General features: G+C 36.4%; 1 long non-coding RNA gene across 1 annotated transcript; it reads left to right on the top strand.

Moving 5' to 3' along the window:
- Positions 1-811: 811 nt before the first annotated feature.
- On the top strand, positions 812-22,547 carry LOC131383139 (uncharacterized). The gene is made up of 3 exons (XR_009212937.1): positions 812-915; positions 1,263-1,310; positions 22,472-22,547. It is a non-coding gene; the product is annotated as an uncharacterized LOC131383139 (long non-coding RNA).
- The last annotated feature ends 1,937 nt before the right edge of the window (positions 22,548-24,484 follow it).

Genomic DNA, 24,484 nt, shown 5'->3' with positions numbered 1-24,484 from the left:
ATAGTACTGCAAAGTTCTCTTCCCAAATATATTTTTCTCCTAAACAAAATTAATTTTAATAATGGTTAATGTTTTTCTTGCCTGTAGGATAAAACTTAAATTTCTTATTTTTTGATTTTGTGAGACCATTTATAATACAACACTAACTTGTCACTCCAGCCTTGTGTGTAGTCATAATTGAAAAAATCTCTCCTTCTGAACACATTATTTTTTTAAAATTTTTATTTCCTATGTTTTATAATTTAAATGTTTTATTTCATTAGTTTTAGGGTTACAAGTAGTTTTTGGATATATAGATGAATTGTATAGCGTTGAAATCTAGAATTTTAGTGCACCTGTCACCCAAGTAGCATACATTGTACCCAATATGTAGTTTCTTTTATTCCTCACTCCCCTCACATCCTCCCCCATTGAGTCGCCAATGTTTACTGTACTGTTTTACATGCCTTTGTGTACCCATAGCTTAGCTCCACTTATAAGTGAGAACATGCAGTATCTGGCTTTGATTCCTGAGTTACTTCACTTGGGATAATGGCCTCCAGTTCCATCCAAGTGCAGCAAAATACATTATTTTATTCTTTTTATTAAATGGCTGAACAGTATTCCATGGTGTATTTGTGTGTGTGTGTATGTGTATGTGTGTGTGTGTGTGTGTGTGTGTGTATAAAACCACATTTTCTTTATCCACTGATCAGTTGATGGGCACTCAGGTTGATTCCATGGCTTTGTAATTGTGAATTGTGATGCAATAAACATACACATGCGAGTGTCTTTTTCATACAGTGACTTCATTTCCTTTGAGCAGATAGTAGTGGGATTGCTGGATGAAATAGTAGATCTACTTTTAGTTATTTGAGAAATCTCCATACTGTTTTCCACAGAGACTGTACTGATTTGCATTCCTACCAGCAGTGTGTAAGTATTCCTTTTTCAGCACATCCATGCCAACATCTATTGTTTTTTAACTATTTAATAGTGGCTATTCCAGCTGGGGCAAAGTGGTATCTCACTGTCGTATTAATTTGTATCTTCCTAATGATTAGTGATGTTGAGCGCTGTTTCATATGTTTGTTGGCCATTTGTACATTTTTGGAGAAATTTCTATTCATGTTTTTGCCCCCTTTTTAATGGAATTATTATTTTTTCTTGCTTATATGTTTGACCTCTTTTTTACCTCTTTTAAGTACTGTAATATATTGAGACATTGTCTAAACATGCCAGGTCCTTCAGGGATATAACCCGGAAATGTTTTCACTTTGCAGGCACCTATTCATTCTTCAAGATTTAGCTAATGTGCTTCTTCCTCTGAGGTAGGTTGAGCATTAACACAGAAATATTTTAAAATAAAATATTTAGTTTATTATGGAAAAATAAGAAACTAATTTATATTGTTAGTAATAGTATTTTAAGTTTTGAAAGTTATCATTTTTTTGTAATATCCATAAAATAATTATAATTATTTTTAAATTCTAATGAGAGTCATCATCTTTAAATAAAGCATTGAGTATGCTATCTGGATAATATGCATTTTATATCATGATATTTATTTCCCATTATATTTTGTTAGTGTTTCTGCTGATGTTTTTCATATCTGTTATAAAAATTCTCAATATTCATCTTTAATGAGATAGTATCAATTAATATGGTTGTCTTACTTAGATGTATATCATTACATTTATATTCTATAATTCTCACAATCTTTTATTTCTCAATGATGCAATATCTAATTAGCAATTTTCAACACTTCACTGTCAGCTTAGCATTGTATTTCAAAGCAATTTTGATAATTGGATGCATAAAATTTACTGCTGGCTCATACGTTATTGAAGAAAGAACATTTCGAAAATGAAAATTGTACAATGACATGTACTTTGCAAATTAGAATTTTACGCTCTTGTAGTAAATTAGTGAGTATAAATCACGTTTTGATAGCATGCTTACATCTGTAATATAGAGGTGTTTCTTTTAATAATTTAAGGATTTATGTAAAATATTTTTTAAAACGGGCAGATCTTTTATTTTACACATTATTTTTAAAATTAATTGCTTGGTTTTAAAGTGATTACAATTTCATAGTAAAACAGAATTTTTGAGAACATGTAAGTTTATTATTATCATCGTTTAGATGTGAGGAAAAAGGATATTCTCATCATAATTAAGGTAATATATATATACACCTATTATATATTAAGGTAATATATATTTTATATATATAATACACATATACACACATGAATCTATTATTTCAAGCTTGCAATGTGTTTGGTCTAAAAGACTTGAAAATTTCTTGTTGGGACAAATATATATATTTTTTATGGGGGACAGTTTTTATTTTAATATAATTTCAATTGTTTAGCAAAATTATAAGAGTAATATAAAGAATTTTCACCTAACCTTTGCTCAGTATCATTTGTTAGATTTTTGTCCCATTTGCTTTCACTTTTGCTCACTTTTTCTCACTTTCATTCTCTTTCCTTGTTTCTCTCTCTCATGTTCTCTTTCTCTTGTCCTCTCTCTATTTTTCACACAAACATAAATATATGTACACATACACTTGTGTCATTTGAGACTACATAAATTGAAAGTAAATTGCATTCATCAAAACATGCCCGTGTATCCCTAAATATTTAATTCTTAGTTAGCTAAGAACAAAGAAAATTTTCTTTCTGAATGACAGTACACCTATATAAATTAGGAAATTTAATATTATACATTACATAATCTACATTTCATACTAAAATTTTTCCAATTATCCCACTAGTGTCATTTATGGCTATTTTGTTCTCAAATCTAATAAGGAATCATACATTGATTTCAGTTGTAATGTCACTCTCTTTTTATCTGAAAAAAATTGAGTTTTTTTTGTTTTATGACCTTGACCTGTTGAAGATACAGGCCAATTATTTCACAAATTTTTAAACATGTTTTTGTCTGAGGGTTTGTCATGATTATGCCAATGTTAATCAACTTTTGTGAGGAACACAGAAAAGGAATACTGTTTTCTTCACTTTGTGTTGTACCAGTAGGCACGTAGTTTCAGAATTCGGACTGGAACTGCATTTTTTTTTTTTTTTTTTTTTTGGCTCTCCTGGGATATAATCTTCTATTGGTTCCATTTCTCTGGAAAACCCTGACTAATATAGTGGGTGTGGAGTATATGTAATCCTTGATAATATTTAACAGAAAACAGATTAAAGTGCATTCAAAGGAAAACCAACGGTATGTAAAGAAGTCTTCAAACCAATTCAAGAATTGCTAAAGGAGAATGAGAGACTTCGTTCAGAGAGAAGTGGGCCAAAAAGAGAAGTGATAGCTTTCAATATTGAGAGACGTGTCATAAAGAAAATGGCATCTGTTATTTGATATTGTACATTTGACTGGTTGAAAGAAAGAACAGATTTGTTCTGAATTGTAAGCCAGCATAAGGTATGACGGTACAGGTTACAGGAAGACAGGAATACATTCCTAACCATTGAACTCATATTGTTTTATTATAAAGAAATAGGCTTCCTGGTGTTGGAGTGCTTAAATAAGAAACAGGTAAAAATATCTCAGAAAAAGTTAAAAAATTAAAATAATTGCTTTTCTAAAAATTCCCCAGCAATATAATGTAATGAGTCTCTATTCAAATTGATTTGAAGGTATAGCAGTTTGTATCTTATTTTTTCTTTTCTTTGAGACAAAGTCTCACTGTGTCACACAGGCTGGAGTACAGTGGCACAATTTCAGCTCACTGCAGCCTCAATGTCTCAAGCTCAGGTAATTCTCCCATTTGAGCTTCCGAGCAGCTGCAACTACAGTAGTGCGTCACCACGCCCAGATAAATTTTTGTGTTTTGTAGAGACTGAGTTTTGCCATGTTGCCCAGACTGGACTTTGTATCTTTGACTTTGCTTTTTTGTTTAGACTCTCCTCAACTATGAATGAACTTATTATTTTCTTCTAAATTTATTGATATTTGTTCCTGGATGCAATGAATCTATGATTATATATTATTATTGTGACTTTTTTATGTGTGCAAGACAATATGGATAATAAACTTTTACTGCAATTATTTATTTTAATGAAAAATAGAACATATACAGATAATTTTACCTGTAAACAAATGTAACCTGCTTCTACAGACTAAAGGGAATGGTGCTAGTAATAAATTATTTGTGATCCCAAATACTATCATAAGTTTTAGATTTATCACTTGTACAACTTCTCGAAATAAAGCAATACCAAATTCAGCATTTTGCAAAGGTATAAATAATATTTAATATAACTGCGTAAAACTTTAGATTTTCTACTGAAATAAAAAAAATTTAAAACAATTTTTACTTTTGTTTGGAATGAACTACAGTCCCTTCTGTTGATTCTGTCAATTTTTCCTTCATTTAAAAATTGTAATTTAATTTTTTTATTTTTTGAGATGGAGTTTTGCTCTGTCACCCAGGCTGGAGTGCAGTGGCATGGTCTCCACTCACTGCAACCTCCGCCTCCTGGGTTCAAGCAATTCTCCTGCCTCAGCCTCCCAAGTAGCTGGGATTACAGGTGTGCACCACCACACCCAGCTATTTTTTTTTGTATTTTTAGTAAAGACGGGGTTTCACCATGTTGGCCAGGATGGTCTCAAACTCCTGAACTTGTGATCAGTCTGCCTTGACCTCCCAAAGTGCTGGGATTACAGGCGTGATCTGTGCCTGGCCGCTGTAATTTAATTTTTAGAGTTAGAACGAATCCTAGAGGTTACCTAGATGATCAACATTTTTTATTTTGCAATTGAGAAAAGTTTAACTTGCCCGAGTTTGCAAAATTACTCTCCCAATGCCATTGAAAGTGGAATTAGTAAGCAGCCTATTTTCTCTACTATTCTGCACTGACTCTGCAAAATGAAATACAGGTGTTGTCTTATGGGCTGGCTTATACATCAGTTACCCCCTACAAGACTGCCTTTACTTAGGTCAACATCTCTGTCTATAGATTCCTTTTCATGTACAAGGAATTTTCTACTTGAAAACCAAATCACTAACAGATATCAATGATATCTAGCTTTAATTGTTTGAACTGGATTCGGTCCTTCATTTTCTAAATTGACTAAAGTTTGTTTAACTTCAGGTTTTAAGGTGGCTTGTGGTTTATTTACCAAGTTTTTAAAAATATCACAAATGTATTCCTATGGTTCAAGATTCTTACTTCACTCAAAGCTAATCACTTGCCCAACCTCGCCTACTGTAAGTGCTAATATATTACTAATAGAGGATAAGATGTACTCAGAAATGTTTATGCTTAAAAGATTTTCATCTTACGGTGTTAACCTTCTTTCTCTCTGTCTACTTTGAAAGCTGTAACTCATATTTGAGTTTCTTTTCTTAACATTATCACAGATTTTGTGCTTGAGCACATCTTTTAGCTGTTAAAACTCAAGTTTTTCTTTGAGTTTAATGCAAAACTGACAGAATAATCTTAAATGTTTAGTGAAATTATTGCCAGATTGTAAATCCTTATGGAGTTATGCTAGCGAAGACAAAACATTTCAACATTTGTCTTAGATGTTTGCTAATGAAGACAGCCTTTTCAATTTGCATCATGTCAACTCTCTCTTATTCTTTAAAATACATATTCAGCTGAAGAAAAACACAGTAGTGTTCACATTCCAACAACCTTTTTTTCCCCCAACAGACTATGCATGGAAAACATAGTACTGTGTTGCCAACATTGGGAAAATGTTCCTTCCGAGGGAGGTGCTCTGCAAGCCTTCTGTTTACCACGAACTTGCTTAAACACATTCAAAATTTCATACTCAAGATTTTTCTCAAAGCAGAGAAAATCTGTTAGTAGCAGAATTAGAATTGTCACGAATGATATGTTGTTATTATAATGTCCAATATGAAGATTTTTTCTTCTGACAATACCCGTTAATACTTACTTACTTACTTAATTAATTAATTAATTAATTTATTTATTTTATTTATTTTTGAGATGGAGTCTAGCTGTGTCGCCCAGGCTGGAGTGCAGTGCCACGATCTCAGCTCACTGCAAGCTCCACCTCCTGGACTCAAGCAATTCTCCTGCCTCAGCCTCCTGGGTAGCTGGGATTACAGGCGCCCGCCATCACACTTGGCTAATTTGTTGTACTTTTAGTACAGACGGGGTTTCACCATGTTGGCCAGGCTGGTCTTGAACTACTGACCTCAGGTGATCCACCTGCCTTGGCCTCCCAAAGTGCTGGGATTATAGGTGTGAGCCACTGCACCTGGTGGCCCTGGGCTTCTTAACTCATACTTTTCAGGCCACAGTAGAAGAAGGGAGAACAGAAGCAGAACAAGGCAATCTCTCAAGGTGAGACAAAGAAGGGAGCTGTGGGAAGCTGAGGCAGCTAAAATTTGCAGGGAAGAATATCATAGTGGAGATAACTATGAAAAAAAAGGGCTCGAGAAATCAGGATAGGAACCCAGGTGAGTCTTTTACTATTTATTGATCTATACCTGCAGAACTCCAGGGATCTAAGCAGAACAATTCTTGGAGAGTTGTAAATTGAAGAATTCCCAGTGCTCACACAGGGTTGGGAATTATTTGCATTCTCTTCAGCCAAGTAAGTGACTGCCTGAAATACTAGACATTATATATGCAATGTCAACCATCTGATACAAAATTACTATGGAAATTATCAAATGTGATCCATAACCCAGGAAGGAAGAAAATCCATTAATAGGAAAAGACCTATAAACAACAGAACAACAGAGATGATAGATTTACTGACAAGAATTTAGCTATTATAAATATAATAAATATGCTCAAGAATACAGAGGGAAAAACATAATTAGAAGAGAAATGGAATATGTAGAAATGAAAAAAGATAACTTTTCCAAATGAAAAATGTAATATCTGAAATGAAAATTTCAATCGGTGAGCATGAGATAATGTGACACTGAAGAAAAGACAAACAAAAAAGATACCACTGAACTTAAAGTCATAGGACCAGACACTATTCAGGGCAATGTACAGAGATTTAAAAAAAAGATGAAGAAAATGAAGAGTCTTAGTTACTTGTGGGACAATATCATGCAATCTGGCTTATGTGCAATTGCAGTTCTAGAAGGAGAGGAGTGAGTCAGTGCAGAAAACAATTTGAAGGCATAATTTTGATAGACACCAATAATCTACAAATAATCACAGATATGACAATAGCAAGGCACATTTCAATACATTTTCTGAAATCCAGGAATAATGAAATATAAAGTTAAATTTACAAGAAGCCAGAGAGAAAAGAAACAATACAAACAAGGGAACAAACAGAGTATCTTCAGATTTCTCATCAAAACAATGTAGCCCAATAATAGCAGAAGAGCATCCTTGAAGTGCTATAGGAAAAAACTAAAATACGCCAAAGCAGAATTATTTAGTATAAATATCATTTAAAATAAACATTAAATAAAAGCATATTACAAAAATAAAACCTGTGAGAATTAATTGTTGTAAGTTTAAAGTAAAATATGAGTATACTTTACAAACCTACTAAAATTCAGAAAACTACAATAACTATGTTTATATCAGCCAAAGTGAACTTTAGGGCAAAGTATAATATCAAGGAGAAAGAAAAGCATTTATAATAATGGATTATAGATCAATATATGAAGAAAAACTATGTTTAAAAAGGTATAGACATATCCACAGTTTCAGATAAAGACTTCAACATTCCTCTGTCAGTAATTTTATCTAGTAAACTAGTCTGAAATACTTTAGAATAAAACATACTTGAACAATCCATCAACAGTTTTGAAAATTAGACTAAACAATTTCAGAATACTTATGTTTTCTAAGTAGATATGAAATAGTCACCAAAATATATTACACGCTGGGCACAAAAGAAGTATTAGATTTCAAATATTGAATTTATTCAGAATAGGTTTGTTTTGTAATCACAATGAATTTAAATAAATCGAGAAAATTATTTGGAAAATCACGAAAATTTGTAAACAAAGAATACTATTCTAAGTAAAAACAGAGTGAAGAAGGCATTACAATGATAATTTGAGAATATATTTCCAACCAAACAAAACAAAAATATATCATAATTTCTAGGATAAGTTAGGTCAGTGTTTAGAGATAAATAGGTGGTTTTAAATGCTTATACTAGAAAATAGGAAATTTCTGAGATCAAGTAAGTGTCTACCTTGAAAAGATAGAATAAGAACAAATTAAAACTACAGTAAGTAGAGGACAAAAATACTTTAGGAAGGACATCAGTGTAATGGCCTCCAGTTCCATCTAAGTCCCGGCCAAGGACATGATCTCATTCTTTTTTTTTTTTTTTATAGCTGCATAGTATTCCATGGTGTATATGTATTATACTACATTTTCTTTATCCAGTCTATCATGGATGGGCATTTGGGTTGATTCCATGTCTTTACTATTGTGAATAGTGCTGCAAAGAACATACATGTGCATGTGCCTTTATAATATAATATTTTCTATTCCTTTGGATATATACCCAGTAATGAGACTGCGGGGTCAAATGGTAGTTCCTTTTTTAGCTGTTTGAAGTATTGCCACACTGTTTTCCACAATGGTTAAACTAATTTACACTCCCACCAACAGTGTATAAATGTTCCCTTTTCCCTGCAACCTTCCCAGCATCTATTTGTTTTGACTTTTTAATAATAGCCATTCATTTTCAAGCATGAAAATGGGAAATGGAGTTAACATTTTAGCTCCATTTTCTCAAGAAATTTTAGCTCTATTTCTTGAGAGAAAAATGGCTTTCAGCTCCATGTCTTGAGGAAAAAAAGCCTTTTTAGCGTTATTTCTTGAGAAAAATACCTAACAATTTCTTGAGAACCAAACCAAATAACAGTGTTAGAAGAAAATAAAGCTTCAGAACAATACGAGTACTGATGTAAAAAAAATTTTTGAAAATGTTAGCAAATAGAATCTAGCAATATACCCTAGCCATGTAGGATTTTTTTTTTCATGAATGCACGGTTGGTTTAACATTACAAAATCAATCAATTCAATTGGCCCAACATACATTTCAAATTGAGAAGCAAAGACATTTGATTATCTCTCTACATACAGATAAAAACTTTGATATAATTCAGCATCCGTTTAGGATAAAATCTCTCAACTACCTAACATAAAAGAGAATTTCAACAGAATAAAGAGCTAATGAAAACAAGGAAATATTCTAAAAGATGAAATACTGAATATCTCGTTCTTAAGATCAGGAAAAAGACTGATGCTGTTCTCACAACTCTATGCATGTTTTTACTGGAGCGCCTACCTGGTACATCAAGGCAAATAAAGGAAATAAAATAAAGGCATAAAGATTAAAAATGAATTAGTGAAACTTTCTATTCTTATAAGGCTTTATTGAGTATTTAGAAAAATGAAGGAATCTACAAAAAGCTAAAAGAATGGATAAGTGCATTTCTTGAAGCAATTTATTAAATGGGTAATATTCAAAAAAGTACCTATACACTAGCAATGAACAATTAGAATATTATTTTTTAAAAAATACAGATTAAACTGGTATCCAAAGGTATAATACACTTAGAGATAAATTTAGCTAAGTATGTGCAAGACCTGAAACTACTACTAAAAATTACAAAACGTTGCTAAGGAAAATAAGACCTCAAAAACAGTTTTAAAATATGCATGTACAGGTATTGGAAGACTCAACCATTTTAAAAAGTTAGTTTTTCCTAAATTGATCTATAGATTCAATGCAAGTATATTCAAAACGTCAACAGGCTCTTGTTCTTGGAATGAGGTAGACATGGACATGTCCCTTCAAATATTTAACAGACTGTATAAAGGAATATAATACAATTTTGGGAAAAAAGAGCAAATTGGATTAATTTACTTTTCTTGACATCAAGCCATATTATGAAGCTGTAGTAATCAAGACAGCATGGTATTTGCAAAAGACAGACATATGGGGAGATAATCTAGAAATGGAACCATACATATTTTGTCAACTGGGGACCCCAACAAGGAAGTATTTTTCTCTAATTTCAAAAATGATGCTGACAAAAGTGATAGCGATTAAAAAAAAACATCAACCATTTCCTTACACCATATACACATAGAAAAATAATTGGAAAGAGATCCAAAACCTAAATGTGAAAGCTAAAACTGTAACGCTTCTAAAAAAAGAATGTAAAATATCTTCGTGATCTTGGATTGGGCACAGATTTCTCAGGACACAAAAAACACAAACCATAAGTACTTACATATTATCCTCATGTGCTGCATAACGGTGTTTCTGTTAACAATGAACCACCATAAGATTATAATGAAACTGAAAAATTTCTACCACCTGGTGACATCATAGCCATCATAACGTCATAGTGCTGCACATTACTTATGTGTTTGTAGTGAGGCTAATGAACAAACTTACTGCACTGCTAGTTGAATAAAAATATAGCACATACAATTATGTACAGTATATAACACTTGATAATGAAAATAAATGATGTTACTAGTATACATAGTAATTAAACTATACCTTTAATTATTATTTTAGAGTATACTCCTCCTACTTATTAAAAAAAGTTAACTGTAAAACAGCCTCAGGCAGGTCCTTCAGGAGGTATCCCAGAAGAAGGCCTTGTTATCACAGGAGATGACAGCTTCATGCATGTTATTCTCTCTGAAGACCTTTCAGTAGGAAGAGATGTAGAGGTGGAAGACATGACATTTATGATGCTGACCCTGTGTAGGCCTACACTAATATGTGTGTGTGTGTCTTCATTTTTAACAAAATAATTTAAAAAGTAATACCTAATACTTATAGAATAAGGAAGAAAGAAATAATATTTTTGTGCAGCTGTACAGTGTGTGTGTTTTAAGCTAAGAATTATTACAAAAGAGTTAAAAATTAAAAGAAATTTTATAAAGGTACAGTAAGCTAAGGTTAGTTTATTATTAAAGAAACATTTTTGAGTAAATTTAGTGTAAAATAAGTCCCCAGTGGTATACAGGGATGTCCTAGGCTTTCACATTCACTCACCACTTACTCACTGACTCACCCAGAGCAACTTCCAGTCCCTTAAGCCCTATTCATGGTAAGTGTCCTATCTAGGTTTATCATTTACAAATCTTTATGATGTATTTTTATGGTACCTTTTCTATGTTTAGATATGCTTAGGTATATGAATACCATTGTGTTACAATTGCCTACAGAATTCAGTAGAGTAACATGTTGTACAGGTTTGTAGCCTAGAAGCAATGGGCTATACCATATTACCCAGGTATATAGTAGGTTATACCATCTAGGTTTGTGTAAGTACACTCTATGATGGTAGCACAATAAAATCTCCTAAGGATGCATTTCTCAGAATGTATCCCCATTCTTAAGTGAGACAAGATAGTGTGTGTATGTCTGTGTGTATATACATCATACATACACGCAGACACATTGTTCTTTTTCAAATTCAAAGTCTCTAAGTCTCAAAATATATTGTTAAAAATGTGAAAAGATAAGCCAAAAAGTGGTAGAAAATATTTGACATATACATATCAAAGAACTTATATTTTGAGCATACAAAAATGCTTAATATTACATAGTAAAAAGTACAACACAATCATAGACAAAATATTTGTAGCAACATTTCACAGCTGAAGGTCTGCAAAATGAAAAAGACACAACATCTGTACTCATCAGGGAAATATAAAATAAAAATCCCAATGAAATCCATTATATACCATAAGAGAGGTAAAATTAAAAATACTGTGAGAAGAGAGAGAGAGAGAAATCAGCTAGGCAGACAGGGTAAGGGTCCTCGGTAGAATTCCCTTCCAACAAAAAACAACCCAAGAGGTCCTTTCTCTTTCAACAAAGAGCAGCCTGAGAGAACAGACTACAAACACAGATAAGGGAGACAAACTCTAACACAGAAAGGGGCCTCCCGCATGACATACAGACATACAGTGTTCCCCAGTAAACACAATCCTCTTCCTTCTTAGAAATACTCAGTCCAGGCGCCGTGGCTCACGCCTGTAATCCCTGCACTTTGGGAGGCTGACACAGGCGGATCATGAGGTCAGGAGATCTAGACCATCCTGGCTAACATGGTGAAACCCCGTCTCTATTAAAAAATACAAAAAATTAGCCAGACGTGGTGGTGGGTGCCTGTAGTCCCAGCTACTCAGGAGGCTGAGGCAAGAGAATGGCACAAACCCAGGAGGCGGAGCTTGCAGTGAGCTGAGATCACGCCACTGCACTCCAGCCTGGGTGACAGAGGGAGACTCCATCTCAAAAAAAAAAAAAAAATACTCAGACAAGGAGACTTACACAGGAGGAGTACCTACAACAACACTGATTAAGAACTACCCTGAACCAGACACCTCTACCTTAGAGTGTTTTACCCCCTGCCATTTTTACACATACACAACAGGAAGAGACAACATAGAATAACTCAAACTAAGAAGCCCACATACACACTAGAAAGGGTGGAGTAGGGACTCAGAAATTCACACCTTATGTAAATGAAATACCCCATCTGAACAACTTACCTATTAAAACCCTTATTTTTCACTGTAAAATGACAACCCATCTTTCTGGGACCCCTCTCTACTCCTGAGAACTTTCTTCCTTTCACTTATTAAACTTCTACTCTGACCTCACCTTTAGAGTGTCCAAATCCTCGATTTCCTTGGCCATGAGACCAAGAACCTCAGGTGACACCTCAGACAATGAGACCGTTTTCTTCTGGAGGCTCATCCAGGATTTCATTGAAAGGGTGACTTGGAGCAGACCCCAAATCTTTACTTTCATTTCCGAGGCCTCTGGTCCTTATTTTTATCAAATCAAGAAAATCACCAGGCATCTGTTGTCCATCTAAACATGACAAACAAAGCCATCTGTCTAAAGACACAGATGACAGGCTTGCTGGGGAGGACTTAGCTAATCCCCCAGCACACTCACCGTGCGTGCTGGGAATGTTGGCTCTGCTCCAGACTGGTTTCCTTTCATGGAGAGCCTAGCCATTGCATGGGGCTGGAAGAGGTCCAGAGGCAACTGAAAGTTTCTGGCTAGGGCCACACCCTGTTGTTACCTGAAGGCTTCTGGACTAAGCCCAGTCCCTGAACGCCCAGTGGGTATTGTCAACAGAACCTCTAAACTTTTCCTATCACAGTTTTCTCCCTTTCTTTCCATGGCTACTGTGTCTCCTATTCCCTCTCTGTATACAATGGTGTGGCAGTTTTTACAACTTGGGGAAATAGACTTGTTAGGAAGGATTAACAAGTGCCTTAGCAATCAAGAATGTAGCTCAAGAGATTAGTGTTTTTGTAATTTTTTAGAAACAGGAGGATTTCACGATCTGGGTCTAAGAGATCATTTAACTCCCAATGATAGCACTTCCTAGGGTTAGACAGGGGGCTATCCCCTGCCCCCCTGACCTGCCAGTGAGTGGCCCCCTCTTCATTTGGGCTGTTTCTTTTCCCATGTGAGGAGTCAACACTGCCCAGCTAAACTAGATAGTCTTTATATGAGACAAATTAACTTGCTCCTACTGGGAGGCATGTTGTGGGGATGGCCTGTCATACCTCAGACCTCTCTCTCAACACATTGTCTAGAGAGCATTTGGAAACAAAACTACAGCCTGGTAGTTCCAGGTTTATAATGCCACCTGGTGGAATGGAAATCTTCTCCCTGGGGAAGCTTGTTGGCTGTTGGCCAAAAGCCTCTGCTTTCCCAATTCTTCTACCGATTGAGCCCCTCCACAAGAGACCAGAACTTACATCCTCTCTGTGAACAGGAAAACACTGCCTATGACGCAGAGGAGAGAGCAGTTCTTCTAATCCTCAATACTGTCTCCAGCAACAGATTTTGGCTTCAATACTGTCTCCATCAACAGAAAGACAGTCATGATCCTTACATTCCTTTGAGACACCTATTCCACCTCCGACTAGAATAACATTTAAATAAAGAAGAGGTCCTATGTTTAAAAGTCAATCCCAACCACAGCCTAAAGATAAATACTTTAACTTGGGCCATAATACCAGAATATAGGACTCAACCCAGAATACTCCCTTCACTGAAGGGCCTGGCCCAAATAAAACAGTTACATAGTCTTTCCTGAGATCCTTCTGTAGTGGGGACACACCAACCACACAAATCTAAGGAATCAAAGGAGAGTTCTCAGCAGAGGACTAGGGTCTCACACAGATGAGCGTGACCATTCCTGCTTGACCCACTCCTCTGGGTCCATGGGTGGAGGTCACACTTACGTCCATGAGGGACACCTTTAATAGATGCTGAGGCACAGGCAACAAAGGAAGGAGGATAACAGGGGGGATGCCCGCACTGCCTTCCTCTCCACCTGGGTCACTCCAAACAAAGGGAGAAGACTAAGGGACACCTTTCTAGATGGTTAACAAACCATCTTCAGCCTGCACTCCTCTCAAGTGCATTCGGAAGCACTGGAACTCCTTTGACCCTGACATTCTGAAGAAAAAGCAGCTCACATTCTTTTGTACAAGGGCTTGGCCTTCTTACCAGCTTGGGCATGGACAAACCTGGTCTTCTGAGGTAAATCTTGATTTTAATACTATCCAACAATTAGATCTTTTCTGTAGATGGGAAGGCAAATGGTCTGAGGTTCCCTATGTACAGACTTTCTTTGCCCTGTGAGACAACCCAGACCTCTACCAGTGATCCACAATTGACCCAGCTCTTTTAACAATCATATCACCATAGGGAATGATTCCCCAAAGCTAAGAAAACAAATTCCTGGGTTATCCTGTGAGACAACTATTGAGTGTCTCAGTCTTTTTTTCCCTTTTATCTGGGGCCCCCTCCTCCAACTGCACCATTGGCTCCTCCAGTTCCACCACTTTCAACACTCCCCACTTCCCCAGTTTCACTTTTACCACTACAAGAAATGCCTGATGGGTGTGGTGCCACTAGGGTTCAGGTTCCCTTCTTATTATAAGACCTTAGACCAATAAAAAGGAGACCTGGGTAGGTTCTCTGATGATTCCAACAGGTATGTAGAAGCTTTCCAAAATCTAGCCCAGTTGTGTGGCCTTACATGGAAAGATGTTATATTACTCTTAAACCAAACCCTAAGAGCCGCTGAGAGACAGACAGCTCTACAGGCAACAGAAACATTCAGGGATGTACAACATATTTCTTATGAGAGGCTAAAAAGGAAAAGAGGAGATAAGGAAGGTAAGGAAATTATGGAACAACCATTCCCAATAGGAAGAGAGGCAATGCCCCTTGAAAACCCTGACTGTGACCCTAGTGAACCTGCAGATGAATGGAAAATGAAACACTTTTTAATGTACATATTGGAAAGCCTACAAAAAACTAGGGCCAAACCTCTTAATTACTCTAAATTGTACACCATAGATCACAGACCAGATGGGAATCCCTCAGTTTTCATGGAAAGGCTGAAAGAGGCCTTAATAAAACACACTTCCATGTCTCCTGACTCAGTTGAAGGACAGCTAATCCTAAAGGACAGATTTATTACTCAGACAGCCCCTGATATTAGAAGAAAATTACAGAAAAAGTCTATAGTTCCAGATAGTACTCTGGAGAACCTCCTGAGGGTGGCCACCTTGGCCTTTTACAATAGGGATCAGGAGGAGGTCCAGGAAATCCAGAAGAAGCACAGGAGAAGGACAGAGGCCTGTGAAGTCCAGAATCCCTGAGGCACATCCACTAATTACTATCAGTGTGGCAAATCAGGACACGTTAAGAAGAACTGTCTGGACAGTAAGAAGAAGGCACCCCAACCCTGTCCTTCCTGTGGCAGGAACCACTGGAGGTCAGATTGCCCTTGGAGACATAGGTCACTGGGTCCAGAACTGGTCTCACAAATGATCCAACAGGACTGACAGGTCCCAGGGCTCATTTCCCTGACTCTAGTGGCCCAAACTGCCATAACTGCCCAGGAGCCCCAGGTGATTCTGGAAATTGAAGGAAGGAGGGTAGACCTTCTTCTGGATACTGGAGCCAGTCTCTCTGTTCAGGCCTCGCCTTGTCCCAAACACAACTGTGAAGGGCATCTCAGGAAAAGTATAGTCTCCTAATATTCTGCATTCTCTCAGACTGCCCTGCTGAATTTGGTCTTTCTTGACTCACATTCCTTACTTATGCTACTTTTATTTCAGAGAATGACTCTATGACATCCAAAAGACATCCCATTCCATGGTCTATCAGACATGCTTATAAATAGTCTAACCTCTATTGAAGACATGTTTAAATGTTTTCCCATGAGGAGGCAGAGCTCTATGCAAATAAGAGAATGTGGTTAGACCACTGCTTATGTGATTCCATATACTTTGTAATAATTAAAGAAGCTCGTCCGTCAGGCCACACAGAGGATTTCCTAGCTGGTGGTGGTTGCTGTATGTTGACCTAAATTTCACTTTGGATTCATTAAAAAAATATAGAGAATGAAATATAAATGACTTCCTTTACCTTTTAAATAAAATATATGAAAGTTTTGAGGAGAAGAGTCACGTATAGCAAAATGTGAATGTGAATGGTGGCATATGCCAAACTTCCAGGAGTTTTTATCACACAATGGCATAATAGCAGCTGTGGTAAAGGTGTGATAATGAGAGCACTTGCAGCCTTATCGTACAGTTTTCACATGCTTATAATTCCACAGGGGAAAAATGCCACTGCTGAGAATGTTTATACTTCTTTCCTTTTCAGTCTAGTCTATGAACTGATTTTTCTTTATTTACTTTTTCTACAATGGTGAATATACTAAAGCCATTATTTTCCTCCTCCATTTTCTTCTTATTGTTTTTCTAGATAATGTTTAAAAAATCTATTTAAAATTTACATTTAACATCAAATATTCAGCCTATGTTCACTAGGCCTTACATCTCAATAAATATATTGGTGAAGAAAGAACTGGTTTGTATTTTTTATGTTATCTCTCTCTCTCTCTCTCTCTCTCTGTGTGTGTGTGTGTGTGTGTGTGTGTGTGCATATGTGTAGTCATACTACCTATTTTTATTATTGGATTTAGAACAAAATAATTTCATATATTCTCCGAGTCAGCAGCAACTATCTGGGGCTGGTGGCATGGGAATAAGAAGAACTTACCAAGACAGTTGTAGGTAAATAAAGACAGATGTATTAAAGAAAGTATGAAAATACATGCTAGAAGGCAACAGGTAGGTCAGCAGAAGAGGAGCTGCCTGCCAGGAAACAAAGGGTTGCTGGGAATTTTATAGTCTATAACTTGCGCTGAAGAGTGCTACATGCAGTACTGACAATGCCAAGGTTGCAGGGAGCTAACTTGCATTTTTTCATCATCCAAGGTGTTTGATGATAAATTGAAGTATTTTATAATAAGTTGGGTAGGGGAAGATTGTGAGTTATGCACGGTATCTGTGCAGGAGGGCTATATGTCCTGGACCACAAAGAAAAGCAAACCTATAGTTTATCTGCCTTCTCTTTTTGCTTTCCCTTGGTCTTGCCAGCCTGACTCCTTTTCCCTAATTTGGACTCCAGATAGATGACAGTCAAAGTGAAGTGACAAATTGAAATTATGTATAATTGACATAAGGTTTTTCAAATTTATCTGGATGAATTCTTATTCCCTCAAATGGTTTTATGAGGCAAAGTGAGGAATTATGGATATGATTAATTTATATAGAAAAAATCCAAATCTTATTTAAATCAACAGAAGAATCTTAACCTGATTATATCTACTCTTACACACACACACACACACACACACACACACCCCCCACACACACATATGCAAATACACACAAATATATACCTTTATGGCTCCTAAAACAAATTATGAAAATTCTCAATCAGATAATTAATTTACATTTATATTTTAAATTTGCAGAAATAAGTTTATATGTATAAGGATCTGTCTGAATTTGCTATTTTAATCTGCATCAAATATCTGAGATACATTTTGTGTTGTTATGACTTTTGCCTATGTTAAATTTATGTAGTTGGCATGATGTCATTGTGATGATACATTTCTTCTTATAAATCATGAATGTCTCTTCCTCGATAAAACAGTGTAATATATTTCATGTGCTAGTGCCAGAAAAAATCACACCTTCAAATGTATGAGGAAAGATTCAAATACGATTACCTGTTAGCCTGTTAGTAGGTGTTCATTATCAGTGGGCAGTCCTTCCCCAAGTGGTAGATGTAGGACTCCAGGATTCTTCTATCCTGTGTCTCCATCATCTTCAATTTATGGCCACCAAGAACACTGTTCATAGGCATCTGACAAGAGTGGGAGAAAAATAAAAAAGAGTGTTATCCATGGGAGTTTTTCATAGGGTATGTTGGTGATATGGTTTGGCTGTGTCCTCACCCAAATCTCATCTTGAATTCCCACATATTGTGAGAGGGAGCTGGTGGGGGATAGTTGAATCATGGGGGTAGGTTTTTCTCATGCCGTTCTCATGATAGTGAATACATCTCACAAGATGGTTTTATAAGGGAGAGTTTCCCTTCACAAGCTCTCTTCTCTTGTCTGCTGCCTTGTAAGACATGCCTTTCACTTTCTGCCATGATTGTGAGGCCTCCCCAGTCACGTGGAACTGTAAGTCCATTAAACCTCTTTCTTTTGAAAATTGCCCAGTTTCGGGTATGTCTTTATTAGCAGCATGAAAACAGATTAATACAGTAAATTGGTACCAGTATAGTGGGGTGCTGCTGAAAAGATACCTGAAAATGTGGAAGCAACTTTGGGACTGGGTAATAGGCAGGGGTTGGAACAGTTTGGAGGGCTCAGAAGAAGAAAGGAAAATGTGGGAAAATTTGGAACTTCATAGAGACTTGTTGAATGGCTTTGTCCAAAATGCTGATAATGATGTAGACTATAAAATCCAGGCTGAGGTGGCCTCAGATGAGGACCTTATTGGGAACTGGAGCAAAGGTGACTCTTGTTATGTTTTAGCAAAGAGACTAAAGGAGGCATTTTGCCCCTGCCCTAGAGACTTGTGGAACCTTGAACTTGAGGGAGATGATTTACAGTATCTGGTGGAAGATATTTCTAAGCAACAAAGCATTCAAGATGTGACTTGAGTGCTGTTAAAGGCATTCAGTTTTATAAGAGAAGGAGAGCAAAAAGTTCAAAAAAGTTGCAGCCTGACAATGTGAGAAAACAAAATTCCATTTTCTGAGGAAAATTTCAAGCTGGCTGCAGATATTTGCATAAATGATGAGGAGCTTAATGTTAATCCATAAGACAATGGGGAAAATGTCTCCAGGGCATGTCAGAGGTCTTCACAGCAGCTCCTCCCATCACAGGCCTGGGGACAGAGGAGGAAAAAGTGGTTTCTTGGGCTGGGCCCAGGATCCCTGTGATGTGTGCAGCTTAGGGACTTGGTGTTCTGTGTCCCAGTGGCTCCAGCCATGGCTGAAAGGGGCCAGTGTAGAGCTCAGGCCATGGCTTCAGAGGGTGCAAGCCCCAAGTCTTGGCAGCTTCCACGTGGTGTTGAGCCTGTGAGGGCACAGAAGTCAAGAATTGAGGTTCGGGAACCTCCACCTAGAGTTCAGAAGATGTAGGAAAATGCCTGGATGCCCAGGCAGAAGTTTGCTGCAGGGGTGGGGGCCCTCAGGTAGAACCTCTGCCAGGGCAGTGTGGAAGGGAAATGTGGGGTCAGAGCCCCCACAGTTTCCATACTGGGGCACTGCCTAGTGGATCTGTGAAAAAAGGGCTACTGTCCTCCAGACCCCAAAATCGTAGATCTACTGACAGCTTGCACCATGTGCCTGGAAAAGCCACAGACACTGAATGCCAGCCCATGAAGGCAGCCAGGAGAGAGGCTGTACCCTGCAAGCCACAGGGACAGAGCTGCCCAAGACCATGGGAACCCACCTGTTGCATCAGCATGACCTGGATGTAAGATCTGGAGTCACAAGAGATCATTTTGGTGCTTTAAGATTTGACTGCCCTGCTGGATTTCAGACTTGCCTGGGGCCTGTAGCTCCTTTGTTTTGGTCAATTTCTCCCATTTAGAATGGCTGTGTTTACCCAATGCCTGTATCCCAATTGTATCTAGGAAGTGCCTAACTTACTTTTGATTTTAAAGGCTCATAGGTGGGAGAAACTTGCCTTGTCTCAGATGAGACTTTGGACTATGGACTTTTGAGTTAATGCTAAAATAAATTAAGACTTTGGGGGACTCTTGGGAAGGCATGATTGGTTTTGAAATATGAGGACATGAAATTTGGGAGGGGCTGGGGTGAAGTGATGTGGTTTGGCTGTGTTCCTACCCAAATCTCATCTTGAATTCCCATGTGTTGTGGGAGGGACCTAGTGTAGGGTAGTTGAATCATGGGGGCAGGTCTTTCCCATGCTGTTCTCAGGTTAGTGAATAAGTTGGACGAAATCTGATGTTTTTATAAGGATGAGTTTCCCTGCACAAGTTCTCTTCTCTTGTCTGCCACCTGTGAGATGTGCATTTCACCTTCTGCCATGATAGTGAGGCTGCCCCAGTCATGTGGAACTGTAAGTCCATTAAACCTCTTTCTTTTGTAAATTGCCAAGTCTCAGGTATGTCTTTATCAGCAGCATGAAAGCAGACTAATACAATTGGAATTGACACACATTCTGTTGGCCTGAAGCCATTCATGTAATTATACATTCCAGGGAAACTAGAAATTCTGCTTTGTTTATTGCCCAGGGAGAAGATGAACACTATAGTTCATCTAAACCTTATCGTACATTAAAAAGATAATAGAATATAATAGTTTATTATTTCTTAAAATATCTTTGGACTTGACAAAAGTGTAATAAAAAAGGTGTTTGTTAATATTAATTTAAATTATTTTATATGAAAACCCTAGTAGTTTCTCTTAGTCTGAGAATGCTTTTTATTTTTTTATTTATTTTTATTTGTATACATTTAAGGGGTACGAGTGCAATTTTGTTACATGGGTATATTGCAAAGTGGGGAAGTCTGGGTGTTTCATGCATTCATCACCTGAATAATGTACACTGTATTCATTAAGTAATTCGAGAGTAATTTTTTATGTTAGACACTCAATGAGTATCTGATTTTATGTTATGAGGTAACCAAATTTTTCTAACATTTAAAGACCATGCTTACATTTCATACTGAAATAAAAAGTCATTTTCTATGACCTTTTGCATACCAATTCATTGGCTACAGTGTTATTAGAATACTGGCTGGAAACTTTCATTTCTGAGTAAAGAAAATATATTCTATATTTTCACATAATTATTTTCTTACTATATAAACTCACCACTATCAAAAAGGAACAGATTATTATTGTAATAAAAATATATTTTGTAGGGATGAAATATATGTAAATGTATTTAGTAATTTGGTCTGTTTTAAAATATTGTATCTTCAAACTGAGGTTAAAGTCTTGTATTCTTGCTAAGATAATACATTTCCAAAGTATTATGATAAAAGTCAGCGTTTTGACAGAAAATAAACTTTATTTTTTGATTCTAAAACATTTAAATAGATAAATTTAGCTTTTTTACATGATAAATGTTTAAGAATCTACTTAAAAATGGCCACTATTTTGCTATCTAGTATTTATTATATTTATTTTTGGTAGTGTTTATGGTTCCTGTTATACATCACATACACTGTTATTTTATTCCACTGAGCAGAAAATTTTACTGATTTTATATAATAGACAATTTATGTGAATGTGTAAGAAATGATTTTTATACATCAGTTTTTCTTTGAAAGATTCTCAAAAGAAAACTGCACGTTTAGTTGATGTAAAAAAGCCTTTGTTTAGAAGGTATATTTAAGTTGTTTTCCTCAAAGTATTTGTCAATGTCCCATTTTATTATGCTTCTTTAAATAGCAAGAATGTGAAAAATAATGAGAGGCGGAATTCCAGTCTGGTTTATAGAGCTTGTCTTTCACATAAATGTGCTTCATAAAGGAGAAAAACATTTATAAGACTATGCTTAAAAAGTGAATAAAACAGATTTGTATTAAATCATTAGAATATATAACAGATATCTTCATGTATTAATATGCTGTTTATTATATCCATGTAAATGTTTTCTATTATCTGGGGCAAAACTTATATTTTCTCTTCACAAATGGCAGTAGTTCAATTTTATGGTGATTTAAAATTACAATTTTGTACATTGAGCCACTACTGAGCTCAAAAATCTCCAATGACATAGTGAGTAAAATCCAAAAGTCTTATCATAAACTCTGTTCTATCTCACCAAAACAGTTATTTTAAGACCTTTGATATAACTTTTGTCTGAAAGTTTCTTCTCACAGTGTATCAGTTAGCTAAGCATTCGAAAACATGATGTTACAAACAACATTCATCTATCAACTCACAACCACGCAGATCAAAAATGTGGCCTGGGGTCAGCTATGTGATTCTTCCATTCTCAGCTAAATTTACTCATGTGCTGCATTCAGCTGCCAGAGTGTGCTGAGGATGGGGATGAGGATAGATAATCTAGAAGGATATTATTAGGAAGTATTAATTTTAATGCACATGGTCTTTCATTCTCCAGCAGGCAATCTGAGGCTCGTTCACAAGCACCCTTGTTAAAATTTCAGAGAGAGAGATAGACAGAGAGAGAGAGAGAGAGAGGGTGAGTAAAATTATCGAAGACCTCTTAAAGCCTTGGCTCAAAACCTGCACAGTATTACCTGGTTGTATTTTTTTTTTTCAAAGTAAGTGACGAAGAATAGGAAAATAGACTCTATTTATGGGAAGATCTGGAATGTCAATTTCAAAGAAATGTGGATAGAGGAGGAGAGTTAGGACATCTTTCCAAACAATTGCCATAATAGCTATATGGTGTCTTAACTTCCTTGAAGGCTCTGTTTTTAAGTCACCTTGACATAGAGGCTTGTCCTCATCAGCTTGTAATAATGAGACTCTGATGGATAATAGCTAAGGGAAATTGAAGTGATTTCATGAGGATGAATAACACTGTTATGTTCTGGAAATCTGCAGATAAGTCTGGGGAGGCATTATGTGGATGTCAGAGAGCTGGGATAAGAAAAGAGATGAAGCCTGGGGAAGCCTGCATCAAGTCAATGGAATGCGCCTGGGTGAAGAAATGGAGGAATTGTGAGGAACAATTTCACTTGCTTTTGATTTGGCCCTATGTTGTTGTTCTATGCCTCAAGACCTGGGAAGGATTGATTATCATTCGGGGTCATAAAAAGAGTGTATAAGGAGTGGTAGTAGGTATATGTTATTTAAGGGACCACCTCCAGCTATGAGTGTGAGTATATACTTGTCAGGAGTAGTAAGGAGGAAAATCAATTGCATTCTTCAAATTTTACTCCGATGATGACTCTTCAATCAACATTCTATAAAAGTATTTTAAGTTAACATAAAAAGTGACAAAAGTTCTTGTTAATCTTCTATTAAAAACAGTACAGCTAGGTAGAAGGAAAGGGTACTAAGTAGATGGAAAAGTTAGAAAACATAGAAACAAGGTATTATATAAATTAGTAGAGCTTAGAACTCCACATCTCTAATACTATTCTGCCCAGTTTTGCTAAGCGTAGGCAAAGTGATGAGGAGCGAGGAAGAATTTACTGCTGCTTTGTGACAATGTGTTTCATCATCACATCCCTTTATATTCTTCTACTGCTATGTGTGAGTGCACATGCATAAAAGAATTGAACCAGATTGACGGGAATTGAGGGGTAAACAAAAATGGCATATGGACAGAAAATGGTGGTTCAATGAGAAATTCCTTTTCACTTGTCCTTGAAATGGTGTAATTAAAAGTTAAAACTTTAAAGAAGAAAAATGAATTCTTAAGATAACACTGAACATGTATCTCTTACAAGTGCAACTTTGAATAGAGGAGATAGTTTTCATTCCTTCCTGACACATCTGTTTTCAAGAAGATTGTTTCAGAGTAAGTAAGAGGGATGCAGTTTGTGCAGCTGCAGGACCAGAATATAACATTGTGGGGCCCATGAGCAAGAAACCTACATCTTCAAAATCCTTCTTTGTTCAGAAAAAAAGAGACACAGAACAAATCTGTAGCTGCTGCATGTTCTTCACTGAGTGCTCTTTTGAAGTTGCTGGTTGTGGTAACCATTAATATGGGCCTCTCAGATCTCCTTAACTGACTTATGGCTTAATTAACTGATGTCTCTGAATCTACCACTATGCTTATGAAGTGGCCAGACATCCAACACAATGTTCTCGGTCACTGATGGAGCAGAGCCTCGTTACTAAGGAATGTCCATCCCTGTGAGACATAAACTCCTTTGACAAATGATTTTAGCTGAAGGACTCTCCTTTGAGCTTGGCTGAACTTGCTTAGAAATGCACTGCAGTCTAAGTCTCTTTATATGAATCTTCTCTTCCTTCCATCTCTCTTTCACAGGGAGCAGATTTTCATCTCTGTCTAATGGCTCTTTAGTCTCCTCTGGTTCCCTTTCCATTTTTTCTCACAGCCATTTTCCTTGATAAATCACTGGGGTGGTTCTGGAACAAAGGCAGTATGGGGAGGTACTAGAACTGACTCATTGTACAGTTTGGATGTTTGTCC

This window comes from Hylobates moloch, unplaced genomic scaffold, assembly GCF_009828535.3.
Source record: "Hylobates moloch isolate HMO894 unplaced genomic scaffold, HMol_V3 SCAFFOLD_3, whole genome shotgun sequence".
In the NCBI taxonomy this organism is placed as follows: domain Eukaryota; kingdom Metazoa; phylum Chordata; class Mammalia; order Primates; family Hylobatidae; genus Hylobates; species Hylobates moloch.
The sequence above is the reverse complement of the archived record's forward strand: the minus strand, read 5'-3'. Positions and strand labels throughout refer to the sequence as shown.